Genomic DNA, 17,052 nt, shown 5'->3' with positions numbered 1-17,052 from the left:
ACCATGTCATCAAGGCTGCCAGATTTCTTGTTCAGCTCAGCCTGGGCTTGTAGTGGAGGTTGTGCTAGGTCAAGAGCATTCTCCAGAGGCCTAGTTGCCTTTTTTTTTTTTTAAATGTTTTTATTGATATTAGAGAGAGAAGAAGGGAGAGGGAGAGAGAGATAGAAACAACTATGAGAGAGAAACATCATTTGGCTGCCTCCCGCATGCCCCCTATGGGGATCAAGCCTGAAACCCAGGCATATGTCCTGACCGGAAATTGAACCGGCAATCTCTTGGTACGGGGGATGACGCTCAACCAACTGAGCCACCGGCTAGGCCCTAGATGCTTTTTGAACTTGAGTTTCTGGCTCTTGGGTGAATAGAATAAATATTCCCATACAAATTAGAAATGCCTCCCTGGGGCTCTGTTCTGTGAAAGAAATCAAAGGTCCCACAAACTGATTTTGAGAATTTTATTTCAAAGTCAATCTAGGTCTCTGCTTTTCCCAACCCCAAGCCTGCTCCTACCATGTCAAGTGGTTTTGGTCCCTCTCGTGCTGGGTAAAATGTGTACCTATGTGCACGCCTGACTGTTAACTGGGGCAAGTTCTAGGGACAGGCGAGTTGGGATGACATGCTCATTTTATTGTGTATGCTTCTGTAATGTGGGAATGTTTTTGTAAGCATGTGAGACTCCTGTAATTAAAGATGCAAATCTAGTAAAAAGCTTCATCCCTAAGGCCATAGGTTCAGAGGGCAGAGGGTGACAAGGAAGACTTAATAGGTGAGACAGTACTAGAGCTAGGCATGGTCAGAAAGGTGGTGTCTACAGCAGCGACAAGGGGGCATTTACACCAGATAAAGGCAAGATCCAGGGCCCAAGGTTGGGAGAGCTTTGCAGGCAGAAGTATAAAAAAGATGGAGGAGTGTAAGGAAGATTTGAGAGAGGTGAGTTAGTACTATAGTGAGTAGAGCCTTGAATGCCAGGCCAAGGAGTTTGTAATTAAGGGAATTAGTTATAGAGCCAGAGGGATGTGACCTGAGTTGGGCCTTGGGGTTGGAGCTAGCAAAGATGAGAGAGAAGCCAGAGCTGTCAGGAGGCTGTTTGCATATCCCAGTGAGAAGAGCAATAATCAGGGGAAAGGAGTTCCTGGATGAATGAGCTGGGCTGGCAAGGACACTGATACCGAGGGCAGGAGGGCCTATCCTCTACTTGCACCACAAACTCTCCCATAGCCTTGCTGTGGCACTTGCAGCTCTGTGCCAGAGGCTCCTGGTCCACTTGTAGGTGGAGACAGGTGACATCCCAGCATGGCTCTGGTTCAGGTCTACTTGCCCACTTTGACCCAGAGAGGAGGTGGTGCCCACTGGACCCCTGGGGCCTTTGGCTCCTTCTGCTTCAGAGAACAACTCCAGAGCTACTGTTTGTTTTTGGGTCACCTGGTGATTCATTTGCATGTCACATTTTCCTGGGTCCTGGAGGAAAAGCAAGCTTGTGTACCACAAAAAAAAAAAAAAAGTGATGAGGCTTATCAATATGAACCAGATGATTTTCTTTTACTGTAGTGCTGGTTGCAATACTGGGGGTTCCCATGGGCTCCGGAAAGTACCATCGACCTGGAGGGGGTGGATCTGACAACAGGGAGGGGAAGCCAGAGTGCCCCACCCAGAGTACCTCCCAGCCCTGCCTTCTGCTCCATCAGAAACTGTGGGGGACAGTCATACCTAAAGGACCTACATGGAGAAGGACTGGGCCTTGGGTAGGTTCTCCAAAACCAGAGGACACTTTTCCCCTTGCTAATTATGGTACTTCCACTATCATGACCAGATACCTCCGCAGCAAGGGAGCACCTTTCCCCCCTCTGACTCCTCTGAGTTGCTTAGTGGAAAGAGATCAAGGCCACACTGCACCCTGAACAGGCCCAGAAACTTCAGAGTACAGTAAATGCATCAGGCAAACAAACTCCCTTCCTCTACCCAGGAGGTCTCACAGCTCAGAACTCTGGGGCCTACTGTTCCCTCTGCCTGGAAACCCTTCCTCACCTGGCCCCACTGCTGTTTGAGGAACCCCATTCCTCCTTGAAGGTATCACTTCGTCTGTAAAGCTTTCCTTTACCACTCTGTTCTCTACTCACCCTCCTCCATTATTTCTGTACCTTGTACTTAACCCATCACTGCATGTTGCACCCTCAGCTCTTTTGCTTTAATTGTTTGTCTGGAGTGATATCATATGAGCCTTTCTCAGCTCTGTACCCCCCAGGGCGAAGCCTATGCTGTCCCAATGAGCAGGTGCTCACTAAGCTTTTGTACAACAGAGCTATGAAACAGAGTCCCAGATTTCCCAAGCCAATGTCAGGCTACTTTGGGATACTTTGCCCCATCTTACCCCCTACCAGCCCAACTTTGTCCCCAGGGACCTCACCCTTTGCCCAAGTTTGGAGACCAATCTCAGTCACCCCTGGAGGTGTCTCTTTTGAAAGGGTCCTCAAAATCTGTGGAGGTTCCCCAGTTTCTTGATGAACTTGGGACTGAGACCAAGGCAGAGTGGGGAAGGCTGGGAGTTTTGCTGATCCCCTCACTGCTCTGGAAAATGACCCTGGTGCAGCAGCAATGTGGTGATGATTGACAACCCTACGGGCTGTAGGCTGAATGAGTGAGCATATTGGCTGCCCAGGGTATCCTTGCTCTCCCATCTGGAGATGGCCAGGTAGGGACTCAGGTCCTAGGACATCATCCAGCTTGGACCATAGGCAGGGTATGTGAGACCAGCCAGGCAGGTAAGAGACCCCCAGACATCCTCCATGAAGCAAGAACCTCTGAGTCCTCAGTCGACTCTCTTCCACTTTCATGAAAAGGATCTATGTCCAAGCAAGCTGTGGCAGCAAAGAGAAAGCCAGCCCCTGCCACAGGGCTTTGGCAGTACCTGCTGTCCCCTTGGGTGCCCTAGTCCCAGGCTTCTTGCATTTCTCCAGGATGACAGTGCCTCTTCTCACTGGCCACTTGGCTAAGCCAGAGCCTTGCCCTCCTTCTGCCAGGGCAGCTTTTCTGTGGACTTCTCAAGACTTAGAATTCTCTGGCTAGCTAATGGTTCATCTGCTTAGCCAGTTTCCAATGCCCAACATCACTCTCCCTGCCCCCTCACCCCCAGCTTGAGTCAGCACCCAGCTGGCTGCTCAAGCCATGGCTCTGGTCGCTAAGAGGTCTCTCACAAATCTGCAGCTCAACTCTAAACACTTCTGTATTTGGTCTCTTCGGTTCATTGATCAGGAATCATATGATCCTTTAAAAACACAGCTGGTAGAGTAGCCCATCTGTGCTTCTGCATTTGAATCAGGAAATCGGGCTACTTAAAATTTATTTAAACCTGCAGGTCTGGGTGTAGAATGAAGCTGCCCTCACGATGAGTCCTGTGATGATCTTCTCATTTTCTGGATCATCTTAATTCTTGAGACCACCCTTGGTTGGAATTCTAGGACTAAGTCTGTTTTTAATGCTCATTTGTCTCCTGAGCTCTTCTAAGGACTATTTTCTTTTTACACTGAGATTCACTAATTATAGGGTAAAGCACTAATCTGCACTCCTCCCCCATCCCTGCAACACATACACACAATTATTTCCTAGACAAGATGGGTCATAAGTCTTTAGCCAGATCAGTAACCCAAGGTAGTTATGTTCTCTATGCTCCCTTCCCCCACCCCCATCCTTTAAAATCTACACAGGAACATTGTTGATGTGGCAGAGAGTGCCAACTGGCCCTAGTATCTGGTCTAGCTGAGCACATCACCATCCAAATTTCCCAGCCTTCTTTCCAGCTATGTGACTAAGTTCTGATCAATGAGATATAAGTAGGATAATGTATTCGACTTCTGGAAAGTATCCTTAAAAGGAAAAGGCATGCCCTTCCTCCTTTCTTCCTTCTTCATGCTAGCTAGAAGGCACCTTTTATGATGTGATAGCTGGAGTTAGAGCAGCAGCTTGGACCACGAGGATAAAGCCACACTTTGAGGATGGCAGATGTGGTAGGCCGACTTCTGAGAGGGCCTCCAGTGATTCTCAACTTGTAGTATTCAGGCTCTTGTTTATTAAATAGGGCTGACCTGTGAGATCAATAGGATATTGCAGAAATGAAATGACAGTATGACTTCTGAGACTACATCATTAAAGATTGTAGCTTCTGCCTTACTCTCTCTCTCAGATCACTCGCTCTAGGCTAGTGGAAGCCAGCTGTTGTGTTGTAAGACATTTAAGCAATTCTATGGAGAACTATAGGTGGTGAGGAACTTAGGCTTCCTGCCAACAGCCAGCAATATGGTAGTCCCAGTCAAGCCTCCATATGACCACAGATCCGTGTGATACCCGACTGCAATCTCATGAGAGAACCAAGCCAGAACCACCCTGTTAAGTCAATTCAAGACATACAGAAAGAATGAGATAAATGTTTACCATTGTTTTAAGCAACTGAGTTTTGAAATAATTCACTACACAACAACAGAGGAAAACAGCAAAATAGAAGGGGCCTTTCCCTCTGAAATTGTGGAGGGCCATCACAACCCTTGACACCTACCTTATTTATTTATTTATTTATTTATTTATTTATTTTTGAAAAAGAGAAATAAACTTCTCTTATTTTCACAACTATTATCTTAGTTTTCTGTCACTTCTACTCCCATCCCTGTTTTGGCACCATTCACTCAGAAATTCTTCTCAGACTCACTAGCTGGAAGTGTGTTTGGAGGCCATCTCAGTCATTCCTGCTGCCAATGGCATGCTGATGCCTAAATCTTTCTAAGATGATGAGAAGTTAATATTTAAAAATGTCTAAAAGAGGAATTTTATAATGAGAACCACAGGCCAAGAATCAGGAGACCCTGGCTCCACCCCCTCCTGTGAGATCTCACTTAACGCTCTGGTAACTTTACCAGGCACAGAGACACCATCTTCTTGTGGTTCTCCCTGGAATTTCCATGATGCTCAAACATCCTATATAATAAAAGGCTAATATGCAAATTGTCCCCTCGGGAGTTTGACCAGGAGTTTGATCACTCGCTATGATGTGCACTGACCACCAGGGGGCGGCGCAGAACATGGTGGCAACCAGTGGTGGCGGCAGCACGCTGAGAGAGTGAGGGAAGGAGGAAGCAGGGAGGCGGGTAACCTGATCAGCCCTGATGGTCGGCCAGGCCTAGGGACCCTACCTGTGCACGAATTTCATGCCCTGGGCCTCTAGTTTGTAAATAAGTGCTTTGGAGACTTCAGGTGGATCTATCAACTGAAGAGAGCTCTCTTGCTGTGGGTCTGGCTGTTTCTGGATGGAGGTAGCCTACATCAGCATTTACAGGTACCCCTTTCATGGACCAGCTTTTAGTGTGCATCTTATGTGGCCTATTGAGCAAGTCCTTAACAGTGGTGAGATGCCCTGCTTGGTTCTATTCAGTCATGGCCACTGACAGGACTGAGAGATGGCAGTCCTGTTGGTTTATTCTTTATACTAAAGCACTCCTTCCTGGTACCCTGGTTGCAGGACAATAGCCAGTCCTCTGAGGCTTCCTCTCCACCCACGTCCAGCTTCATCACAGACTATCACATCTGGGTGCACTAACCAGCTAACACAGTTCCTGACTCCCAGCATCACAATTTCTGGGCCTGCTTAATGTTCCTCACCTTCTCCCACTTGGCACATCATGAGATAACTTCTCTCGGAATTCTTAGCCTCCTAAATTCTACCAAAGGCCTTGACCTCCTGCTTCTTAGATTTTTCTAGTCCTCTCTCCATGCCGTTCTTGGACTTTAACAGAGATCTTCTGTCTTTAGAGGCCTCGATTGTTTCCCCAGCCTGGCCCATCTGAATCATCTGAATAACCATCTATTTTCTTAAACCCTGTATTAGTTAGGGTAATGATAAATGCTATAACAAAAACATTCCAGAATATGTATCAGCTCAAGTTTCTGATCAGTGGTGTCCCTCTAATGATTCAGTGACCAGGATACTGCCACCCTGTGCCTCTTCCATCTCTGACATGGTTTCCAAGGGGGCATCAAACTGAAAGAAGGAGAGAGGAAGGGTGCAGAAGGCACAACTGTGTCTTAACTATCTTGGGCTGGAAATGACACACATCATCTCTGATTAACATTCCATTGGCAAGAACAAGTCACTTGCCTCCTCTCAGATGTAATAGGGGAGGACTGTACTGGGAAATGTAGTCTCTGCTGGGAAGCCCCTTCCTAGCCTCTATTCTATGGGAGGGTGGGGACTATTTTTTTTTATTTTTGGTGAACCGCTAGCTCTCTCTAGTACACACTCCTCCCTTCTTTCTGCCACACCCTCCTAGCAAGACCACAATGCGGCACTATAAGCCTACCTGCCTTTCCAGCTTCTGCGTTCTGGAGAAAAGCTGAGGTGGACAGATTCGTAGCAATGCAGACTTATAACCTCCACCAGGGCCCTGTATTGGTAGGCCTGGGTCAGATTCTCTCCTATTTCCCATATAAAGAGTTCCAAGCCTCCTCTCCTTGCCCTTAGCCCCTCCCTCACCCTCATTCTCAGCAAATGAGAATTTTAGGGCCAAAGGGCACGATGTCCCTCCACTTCTTCCCCTGCTCTCCCCTCCCCTCCACACTCATATAAACTTGCCTATGCTCACATTCACTTCAGCTTCCTCTCCCTGGCTTCACAGCCTCACAACTTCCTAGCTTTCAGACCTGTGTATCCACCTGCTCACTGGATACTTCCACCTGGATACCCATAGGTCTTTCATACTCACCACGTTTATGATGCAACTCATCATTGCCCAGACCAGCCCCTTCCCCCAAGCCTGCTTCTCCTCCTGTGCTTTCTTTAACCTATGATGGTGAACCCTAACCACATGGTCATCCACAGTGAAACCCCGAGGGTCATCATTGTCTCTTTTCTCAGGTTAAATCTTGGCCAAAACATTTCTTGAATCAATTCCTTCCACCCCTTTCCTTAGCTCAGATCATTTCTTGCTTGGATGCCTGTAACCACCTCCCAATGGGTCTTTGTGCCTCTAGTCTGTTCCCCTCTAATCTGTTCCCCACAGGCAACCAGAGTGACTGTTTTATGGTACAAATTTGATCCCCCATGCCTGCTTCAGCTGCCCCTCACCTCTCCTGACACTCCAGCAATACCAGACATTCCTCTGTACATGACCTGTGGATCCTTGATGCTACATTGGGGTCATAGGTGGGTGCCCCTCCTTGGTGCTGCCAGAATATCCTCTGTCTGTGCTTATCACACTCCTTGGTAAAGCTCTTATTGTATGTCTGCCTCCCAGCACCACAAGGGCAGGAGCTAGCTCCCTTTATCTCACTATCTCAGTGCCTGGGACAGTTTATACTGGGTAGCATACAGTAGGTGCTCAATACATGCTCAGTGAATGAATGAAGATGGTGAGAAGGTATCCATTGAAGATATGAAAAATCTTTATTTAGATAGACTTGCCTTATGCTAAATATGAACATTTCCTTCTCAGGAGAGCCTGATATATATATTTATCTATGAAATCTGATCCTTTGCCTGAGAGCCTCCCCATCAATTAATCATGACTGGGCATTTGCATAAAACCTCTTCTCCCAAAGCACTTTGCACAGAGAGGCCAAGCTCTTCTGTCCTGCTAGAGCTGTAGGCTCAGTCCCCACCATGTGACTGGTCTTGGCAGTAGATTCACACCCATGCCTCCTACTGGATCCCCATAGCAGCCCTAGGAGGCAAGACAGAAAGTAGCATTGTCCCTCATTTTTAAGGTAAGAAAACCTGTTCATAGGAGATGATTGCCAAAGGGTGCAGAGCGAGTCAAATACTTGTTCTTTTCTGCTGTATCATAGACCACTCTGCCCCAGCCCTCTGGGGCTGACATCAAGCCCCATGGTGCCAACACAGACCCTGCGATATGAGGGAAGCTGCCTCAGACCAGGAGGATTGAGACACTACCCCAACCCCTTAGGTCATAACATTGTGCATTTTACATTTCAGCTATTCTCTTGGGTGGGGAATTATTGGGACAGACACCCACCCAAACTGACTCATGAGTAAAGGGGGACTCTCATGGAATCCAAATTCAAGAAGCCATCCCAGAAATTAGAGACGCATTAGACAGCCACTTTGTCTTTTGTGCTGACCACAGGTCTTATTTCTCTGTATTCGTAGTCTGTTCCTCTTTTCACAAAACCTTTGACCATCTTTTACAAGGCCCAACATGATCCCCTGACTCACAACTTCAGGGCCCACCACCATAGAAGTGGGGTGTCAGAGCCTGGGGAGCACCTGTCTGGATCACCCTAGGTGATGGTTGGCTCTCTCAGGTCAGGCTTTGAGCCCCAACCCATCACCTGGAACCTGGGTAGAGCGGTTGGGTCAGCTGTGACCAAAAAACGGGCAGCAGGGGCTGTGACAGGGAAATCCTAGGAGGGAGGGACCCAATTATAAGTGTATGGAAAAACTGTGAAAGATGTTGAAATTTTGTGGGTGTCCTGAAGAACTTACCCACTGGGGTTATCTTTGCCTTTCATTGTCTTTGACTAGACATTTCTCAGCTCTAAAGATGGAAGGTAAGTTGTAAAAACTTGATAGCAATGAAAGTAATTCCTGTTCATGGAAATGCAAATTGTGGAATACGACTGACTATTACTGCCTTGTGGAAATTAACTAGTTTTGCACCCATTTCTAAAACCATTTCAGCATTGCTTATCTATCATGTGCCATACTTTGAGTTCTCCTTTGAATTGGTTGTAACACTTTTTTTATTTTTAAATATATTTTTATTTATTTTAGAGAGGAAGGGAGAGGGATAGAGAGATAGAAACATCAGTGATGAGAGAGAATCATTGATTGGCTGCCTCCTGCACGCCCTCTACTGGGGGGATCGAGCCCACAACCCAGGCATGTGCCCTTGGCTGAAATCAAACCTGGGACCCTTCAGTCCGCAGGCCGACACTCTATCCACTGAGCCAAACCAGCTAGGGCGGTTGTAACATTTTAGCAGTTATTTCATTAATTAATGAGTTAAATCTTTACCACATGTTAATTTTATACCTTAGGAGGGGTGCGATTGCATCCTCTTTTACAATTTACCATTAAATATAGACAAAGCCTGTATGATCACATACGCATTTTAGAAACATTTGTGGTACAGAGAAAAATATTTTAGAAGGATACACAAGAAACTGTTAGTGGTTACTTGTGGGGGGAGGGGAAGAAAGAAGGAGGCGCTTTTCATTTTCGTATGTTAAAATAATTTCAGTGGAAGTTGTCCAGACAAATATTTAAGGGTCATTTGTTTTCTTTTTTATACTTTTCTATATTTATTTTTAAAAAGCATTCGTTTTACGCTGGACTTATGGTTGCTTGGACTTTCCTGTGTTATATTTTTAAATAAAAATTTAAAAACCGGATATACTTTGTCATTAAATTTTGTAAATTTTAAGGGAAAAAGCAAACCAAATAAACTACATCTTGATCTACTGCTCCAAGCCAGCCATGGGCAGCCAGGAGGTAGTTAGGACATGCTACCTGCCCTTAGGGACTAGCATAAAGTTCAGGCCCCATCCATAGGCCAAACAGTTCCAGTCACCCAGTACACCCACTTGTGTCGGGAGCTGCCAGGTGAGGAGCCTTCCTCCCTGTCCAACACCTGCTGGCTCTCCACCCTCCGGCACCCCTGGCAGCCCACCTCAGGGAACGCTGATGGAAGATCATGCCAGAATGATCTTTCCTCCTGGCCCACCTCCTCTGACAGACAACCTGAGAGGCATCCTGCCCTCTCTGGCTTGCAGCTGAACAGGGAAAATCACTGCCAAACCACTGTTGTGCAACAATGCACTTCTGAGAAGGGTACACAAAATTTCCGTCAATTGAATCCTGTCTTCCTCCTAACTTACATGATGGACCCTATGTGCTCTGCTTTCAAGCTCTTGGGTGCCTCACCGACTAGTATGACTCAACACTTTCTATTCTTCCATCTGCCTTAGCCAACCTTAAACCAGTATTTCCTTAAGTACACGAGGATAGAACCTTCCTTCTAGGAATTCCTCCATCAGCCAAACTTGGATAATTGTTTCTGCTGTTTTCTTTTTTAAAAATATATCATTATTATTTATTTCTGAGAGGAAGGGAGAAGGAGAGAGAGATAGAAACATCAACGATGAGAGAAAAATAATTTATTGGCTGCCTCCTGCACACTCCCTACTGGGGATCGAGCCCACAACCTGGGCATGTGTCCTGACCAGAACTGAACCTCCTGGTTCACCGGGTTCATAAGTCGACGCTCAACCTCAGAGCCACAGCAGCTGGGCTCTGCTGTTTTCTTAATGTGTATGTGTGGTGGTGGAGGCAACACCAACAGGCAGCAGGACCATCTCCCAGCTCCAGGAGCCTCCCCTGACCTTTAGCACAAGTGTGTGCAGTCCCTTGCATTGGGCACATCTGCAGGCAGATGCTTCATTAGTGAACTCTGGCCTAGGAGGACCCAGGAAGAAGGAAAGCATGAGCCTGTTGTCTCCTTTCACTCACTACACACGCTCAGCTGGTCTGATGAGGGCCAGCCCTCCCCACTAAGTACAGAGCCACAGCCACTCCTGAATCCTAGAGCTGGTGCTGCAGACACATTCCCAAGCATCACACTACTTATTTTTAGTTTTTTAATCTTAAAATTTATGTATTTATTTATTGATGTTACAGAGAGAGAGGAAGGGAGGGGGGGCAAAGAGAGAGAGAGAGAGAGAGAGAGAGAGAGAGAGAGAGAGAGAGAGAAACATCGGTTTGTTTTCTACTTGTTTATGCATTCATTGGTTGATTCTTCTATGTGCCCTGACTGGGATTGAACCCATAACCTTCATAACCTTGGTCTACCAGAACGGTGCTCTAAACAACTGAGCTACCTGGCCAGGGCAGAACAACACTTCTTATAGACCATTGTGGGGAAGGAGGGCTTTACCTTTAGTGATACTTCTTGGGGAAGTTTGAGCTTAGATCCCAATGTTGTCTGACCTTATCACTCTCTCCCTAAAGTGCTTCATTAGTGCCCCACTGCCTCCAGAATCAAGGCCAAGCTCCATGGTTGGCCTTCAAGTCCCCTGCTCCCAGTGTGGCCCCAGCCATATCTCTAGCACCATCTCTCTATGCCATGTACCCGACTGTCTAACCACTCATTCACCCCATGCATGTTTGTCCAACTTGTGCATAGGTTTAAAGGCTGTTTTCCAAGTCCTCATAGCTGCCCCAAAAGCCTCATTTCAGCAGCAGACTCTCTGGTATTAATTGGCATCATCAAAATTGCATTACTATCTATGCAAACGCAGGCATGCCAGTGCCTGTTCTAATGCAAGGCCTTACCCTGCTGCTCACACCATTCCAGCAGCTGCACCTGGGTGAGCAGCACACAGGCCACTTTCCAGAATGGCTCCCTCCACAGGAGCAGCTGCAGATTCCTCCCACCTCCCCAAAGCTCACTGCCATGGAGCAGAGGCAGTTGTATTAGGACACTTCACAGCATCTCCCTGCCAAAGTGACAGCTACAATTATGTTTTGGCCGACAGCTGGAGCTGAGAGAATACACAAACAGCCAAGACCTCATGAGCCTCCATGAATCAGCAGTTCGCGTTTTGTGTCCAGCTGGTAGGTGGGGTGGGCCACCCTGCCAGTCGTCCAGCCCCCGCTTGGTGGGCAGAGTGCTAGCTACAGACCTCAAGTTAGCACTAGGGCCTCTTAGGTGAAGCCCACCACTGGATGGTGATAGTTAATGCCCCCTTGGCCATCCCAGGTATCAGAGGAACAGAAGAACAGGGTGGCCAAGCCCAGGCAAGACCCAACCCAGAGGGACAGGCACTTAATTTCTAGATAAAGGCAAAGACAGGCAAAGCAAAGAGTCAAGTTCCCCAGGGGGTAAGTCCATCATGCTGGGTAGCCTGGTGTGGGGTGTGCTCGTGTTAGGCAGAGGGTCTCTGTGCAGGCCCCAGGGCACCACCTCCACGAGCAGCCTCAGAGCCGCAGGCTGTGAGCAGAGGAGTGGTATCAGTGTGGGGACCAGGACACCGTAGCAAAAACAGCAGCAGAGGCAGCAGCTCCCACTCACCGAGCCTTCGATGGGCCAGGGACGTGCTGACCACTTTACATATGTTCCTTCTTTTCATCTTCATTGCACCCAGTGAGGTAGATTCTGTTATTATTCCCATTTTACTGATGAGGAAACTGAGTCTCCGAGAGGAATGTGATGGAGGCGGTGCAGCTGGCAAGTGTGGACTGTCCTTTCTCTCTGAACCGCAGGCTCTCCGAGGCCCCAGCACCTGAAGGTGGGCTCCTGAGTCCAGAGCCTGCCTTTTATTCAGCTCTGACCTGGGCTCTGGCTGAGTCTCTGAGAGGGGCAGGCTCAGGCTCTTGGGGTTCTCCAAGGAGTGCTGCTGCCCTTCTGAGGCCCCTTGTTGGAGCTGAACCTGCCTATCCTCACATCCTGTCCAAACGCATGCAGAGAAGGAGGCAGCAGGCTAGCAACTCTGTGCAGCATGCTTCCAAAGTGGGCGTCTGAAAGGCCAGTGGGGCTGGGGTGCAGACGTGTTTGTATTCCAAGTGGCTGCTGCCCATGAATCACCAATTTCATTTTGTGCTCTCAGCTCTGTGAAGGCATCGTTTCTACCCAGCCTCACATGGAGCTGGCGGCCAGAGCCTCTTAGTGGGGCTATAAATAGCAGATTATCAACTCACCTCCTCTGAGCTCATCACAGGCTCTTCGGTTTATTGTGTATCTTCCTGCTGCCTGCACGGCACTCACTCAGATTTCCCAGGTGAAGCCTGGCTGAGGCCCAGTGCACGCTCTGGGGCGCTGCAGGGGTTGGGTTCCCAGATGTGTTCAGGGTGACAGTGAGGGCAATGGCAGACTTTTGAAGAGCTTAACATTTAAGACGTCATAATTGTAATCTCAGGTCTCTGAGCTCCTTTCCAATTAAACGCAGCAGCAAGGGACTGTCATTTCTCTAAAAGTCCTAGAAATAAAAGGCAAGGGGCTCACCAAACACACACCCAGAGAAAGCCACCTAGAGTGAGTAGCAACAAATGAAAGGTTTCATGCCTTCCTGTGGACATGTCTCCTAACACTGAATGAAATACTTTATGGCTCTCTGGCTTCAGACGTGAGATACACTGAATGAAATACTTTATGGCTCACTGGCTTCAGAAATGAGATCGCATTTTTTAGTATTACTCATAGCTACCATTTACGGAGTGCTCCCTGCGTGCCAGGCTCTGTGCCCAGCCTTTGCACGCTGTATCTCATCAAGTCATCACAACAGCCACATTGAGTTAATGCTAGCATCAGCAGCTTTCTGTAGCGAGGAGGCTGTGGTTCCAGTGTCACACAAACACTGAGCTCCTGCAGAACAAGGCTGTGTGTGTCCACGTGTATCCATGCATGTGTCCACGTGTGTGTGTGCAACCAAAGGGATTTGAACTGTAGTCTCCAGCTCCATGCACTCCATGACTGTATATAGGAGCCAGATGCTCCCAGATTCATCTTTCCCCAAGTCCCAGGCCCCTTTGGCATCCCGCATGTTCGTTCCCCTGTCACCATCTTCTCTCAAATCCGATCCTCTAGCTCTTCTGCAGGGAGAGCACTAGCCTTCACTTGGCCCAGCTCAATGATCGTCCTGCCTCCTTCCTCCAGGCTCTGAAACAGGCAGAGATCAGGTGAGACTCCACCACCACCCTTGGCAGCCTCTCTCCAATCTGTTTCTTCCTCTCCCTCTCAGAGCACAGCCCCGTGTTTCAGGTCCGGTCCCTTTTATTGGCTTGTCACAGTAGCCTTCCAGCTCAGTGCTGCATCTGAGGAATGTTTTAAGAACACAGATTCTTGACCCCATCACCAAACCACCTAAAACAAAGTTTTGCAAGGTAGAGGCCAGAGTCTGGATTTTTAAAAAGCTATTCCAGTGATCTTGGTAGCCAAGGTTAAGAACCACTTTGTTTAATTGGCCTCCTAGATTCTAGCCTCTCTCTGTTCTAAACCCTCCCACCCACAATTATCAGCTTAATTTTGTTAAAGCACAATTGATCTCTGTCACTCTCCTGTTCAAGGTCCTTGGGTAGCTCCCCACTGCCTGCAGGAAAGTATAAAGCCCTTAGTGTGGCCCTAGCTGGTTTAGCTCAGTGGTGTCAGCCTGCAGACTGAAGGGTCCCAGGTTCAATTCCAGTCAAGGGCACATACATACCACGGTTGCAGGCTCCTCCCTGGCCCAGGCCCTGGTCGGGGTGCGTGCAGGAGGCAACCAATCCATGTGTTTCTCTAACACAGATATTTCTCTCTGACTTTCTCTCTTTCTTCCACTCTCTAAAAATCAATGGAAAATATCCTCAGGTGAGGATTTTAAAGAAAATCACAATAAAAATAAATAAATGAAATAAAGCCCTTAATGTGACATTCAAGGCCCGCTCCATCTTGGTCCACTGTTTACCCTTTGCCCCACCTCCACCGACCCACCTTTTCCTGTGACAGCCTCCTGGCCCTGCTCCCTCTCCTTAGCTTTTCCAGACTTTAAATGTTGGCTGGGCATAGCAGAGCACATAGAAAGAGCAGGGAACTTTCCTTAAGACATTGAACCCTTCAAAAAGAGGAATGAGAAATTACTGTTGAAATGCCCCCTCTTAATTCAAGAGCCACATGTGTAGCTTTAAATGAAGAGGGTTTGTGTGGCTGCAGATGAAAGGAGATCCGCCAGCAGATACAGCACAATAGCAGTAATGTGTAAACACAGGAGAGCAGGAGAGGTGGGGCTCATGATTAATTCAAAGGAGATGGTATTTCGGCATTCTCCTTGCTTTTATTCAAACCCAGAAGACAGAGCAGGTTTGGTAAGCACTGGGGCTTGGGCCACATTTCAAAGTGCCCCTCTTGCTTTTTTGTCCCCCATTCTTAGACAAAGCAGAGAAACATATTTGAATCTTGTTCAAAAGATCAAGAGTGTTTTACTAATACTATTAAACAATGTGTGTTTGGACTTTGCTCTATTTCCCATAAAGAAACACCTACTTCATAATCAAACAAAAAAATGACTGTGTTGACTGACAGCATGAGAATGGGGCCTGGAAATTGTTCCCAAGTGCTTCAGAGTGAAAACAGACCCTAAAGAAGTTCTTGTTAAATGTGGCAGAAGAGCCTCTCATGAATCTCTGCTCCCTCCCAAAAACAACGATAAAGGAATAAAAAGAGTTGCAAATCTGTAAGGTCTATGAGAATAGGAGATGGCAGCAGATGAAGGATGCCAGCACATTTTGGGAGTGTGGGAAGCAGAGGAAGAAGCAGTGAGTCACATGGCAGCATGGGGGAGGCAGGAGGCCTGATGCCTGCAGAGGGGTTCCCTGTGAGAAGGTGAGAAGCACACCAAGCTGCAGGGAAGGGCAGAGCTGCAAATGGGCAGATTCTTGATCCCGAGAGCCTCCGTGAGAGCACAGTCCCCGTGGGCAGTGGAGTCGCCACACCTTGCCCACTCTCACAGGAGACCTGATATGCTCAGTGGAGAATTTGCATCAGCACATGAGGAACTGTGGAGGGTGGGTATGAAGTGCAGAACTGAAAATATGGGGACTAAATGGAAATCTAGATACTAAACGGTTAAGTCCCAGCTCCTTTTCCTCACTCTGCTTCCCGACAACCTGGCAGGCAGGCACACCTCTTACCCTCAGCTGAAGACTAAAGAACCCTTTTCTGTAGGAACTGAGAAGACTCAAGGGTAAGACCTCCTAATACAGACATTTGGGATCCCCACTGCAAAAGCCAATTTATGACCAACGCCCGCTACAGGGAAGTCCACCATTAGAAAAGCTCCACCCAATCATGCTGACCATATAACCATCTCTGTAGCACAAAACCCTTAAATATGAGTGGAGAGTCAAGATCCTCAAACTTCAAAAAAAAAAAAAAAAAATTATGTCTTGATTAGGGAGAAGGAGGAAAGGAAAGAGGGGAGGGGGGAGACAGAAACATCAATTTGTTATTCCACTTATTTATGCATTCATTGGTTGATTCATATGTGCCCTGACCGGGGATCGAATCCACAACCTTGGCATATTGGGACAATGCTCTAACCAGCAAGATCCCTAGACTTTTAAAGAAAGCCTCAGACATGACAGACAGGTATGAGGGAGTCAGGGCGAGTGGGAAGAGAATGCGTAAGTTCAGGGAGGAGAAGAAAGCTTTAAAAATACTATAACATCTTCAGGGAGGAAAAATAAGATTTATAACTCATGGTTCATTATCATGAAATGTCAGAACATCGGGAATAAAGAAGAGACCCTAAAAGGACCCAGGAAGGAAAAACAGGTCAATTGAAAGGATCAGGAATCAGAATGGCACTAGACTTCGCAGCAGCAGCACTAGAATCTGAAAGACAATCGAGTGAAATTTTCAGAATTCTGAGTGAGAATTATTAATGGCTTAGAATTCTAAACCCAAATTATTAGGAGAAGTGGTAGAATAAAAGATGCGCTCAGACATGGGAGATCACAAATAATCTGCCTTTCATGTTCCCTTTCTCAGGAGATTGTCCACCCAAACAAGAGTATAATCCAACAATGAGGAAGACGTGTCCAGGAGAGGTCAAAGGAGGCCCTGGGTGACAGCAGGACAGGAGTGCCCTCTGAGCCAGAAAACAGAGGATTTTAGGTCAGAGATGGGCCAGAGGATTACCTGACAGGCGTGCCTAGGTGGGAAATTTTGTTGAGGGGCTATTAGAGAGTTGTGAGAATTAATAACAAGTTTATCAAAGACTGAGTAAATTAAAAAATGCGAGGCAATTACTACCTACAGAAAAACTACAACACATAAACTGCAAAAGAAAATAAATGCAACACCAAAAAATGTACATAACCATAACAATGTAAAAAAAGATAATGAATTTAACCAAAGACTATGAAACAGGTTGGGAAGCTGGGGAAAAGGGAAGGAAGATGCAGGAGATGGCTAAAGAAATAAACCCTCATCTTCCATAATTGCAAGAAAATAGTAATGTCTAAAATTGACAAATCAACAAATTGGCACTATAAGTATATTATTGGAAAATATGGGGAGGAGG

This window comes from Eptesicus fuscus, chromosome 6 (assembly GCF_027574615.1).
Source record: "Eptesicus fuscus isolate TK198812 chromosome 6, DD_ASM_mEF_20220401, whole genome shotgun sequence".
Lineage (NCBI taxonomy): Eukaryota > Metazoa > Chordata > Mammalia > Chiroptera > Vespertilionidae > Eptesicus > Eptesicus fuscus.
The sequence above is the reverse complement of the archived record's forward strand: the minus strand, read 5'-3'. Positions refer to the sequence as shown.